We start from the raw sequence: 1,470 nt of genomic DNA on the forward strand, positions 1-1,470 counted from the left end.
ATTCGAATTTCGCGCGCTTTTACCGGAAGTTGGCCTAGAAAACTCACACCTGGCCGCTAGGCCACCGGTTCCCACTTTGACTTTCCGATGCCGTTTTTCTCAATGAAGGAATTTTTTTTGAATTTTTTCGCTATTTTTATGGGGACCTGCATGGAATTCTGCACAAAATAAAGCAATAAAATTTTTCGGCTCTTTATGACAAGGGGTGGGGGCCCATGAGAAAAGGGGGGCCCAAGCGAAAAGGGGGGCCCATGAGAAAAGGGGGGCCCATATCAAAAAGGGGGGCCCAAGTGGAAAAATTATGCCTGAGTTGATATTTACCGATTTTTTCAAGTTTGTGACCGTTTCCATTAAAATTTCGAACTTTGAACACTTTCAAAATTTTTTGAACATTTCAGTTTATGTTCATTTTTTGCATATTTTTTGCCTATTTTTTTGTTACTAAGCCTGAAAAAATCTGGAACTAGCTGAATAACTTCAAATTACACAGTTACAATGTAAAAAAATAGTGTTGTTTATGCAAAAAACCGGCCTAAACTGAAATTTTTTGAAGTTACAAATTATTGTGGAAACATGCGCAAAGTACGAAATTTTTATAGAAACATTCGAAAAACTTGAAAAAATTGGTAAATCTTAACTTAGTCCACATTTTTCCACTTGGGCCCCCCCTTTGACTTGGGCCCCCTTTTCTCATCGCCCCCCCCCCCTTGTCATAAAGAGCCAATTTTTCACCGCACACCACCTTTAAGGTATCCATTCGAAGAAAGACTAATGAAATGGCCACGAAAAATTGATGTTTGTAAACCATGGGAAACGGTAACATTTTGTTTTTAAAAATCACATTCAAATAGCATTCACAGGGACACAACTCCGAACGATGCCATCAGTCAGCGCGCTCCTGTGAACCTCAGTAGTAGGGAATTGTCCTTTCTGGTGCAGCTTTTGTTCCACTTTTTTCAAATTTTTATTTTGCTGTTTTTTCAAGTTTTTTGCCCTAATTATTTTTTTTCATATAATATTCTTAGCAAAATCCACGATTTTCACACTCTCAGATTTTGGTGAACTGAGTTCACCCCCACTCACTTTCCCACTTTTGTCCCACTTTTTTTCAACCTCTCAAAACAGTCACTTTTCACTCCAACTGATAACAAATTCTCTACACTTAAATGCGTTTTCAATTCTCTTATCAATTTGTTCTCATGTCAGAATGGTAAAGCGCCTGTCTTGTGTTTGAATGCTAGAAAGTTCGAAACCCTCTCAAAAGCTCAGGATTATCCACTTAATGAGATCCGAAAAATATGCAAGAAAAATTGAAAAAAAATCGAAAAAAACGAAAAAAATCATGAAAAAAACTGAAAAAAATCAGAAAAATCAGCCAAAAATTCTCGTCGAGCAAACATGAAAAATCAACCGTCAGAACCATGAAGAAACGGCAAAAAAATCAAGTGTTAACCAACACTCTTTTCATTC

The sequence above is a fragment of the Caenorhabditis briggsae genome, assembly GCF_000004555.2.
Source record: "Caenorhabditis briggsae complete genome, chrIV, whole genome shotgun sequence".
NCBI classification, from domain to species: domain Eukaryota; kingdom Metazoa; phylum Nematoda; class Chromadorea; order Rhabditida; family Rhabditidae; genus Caenorhabditis; species Caenorhabditis briggsae.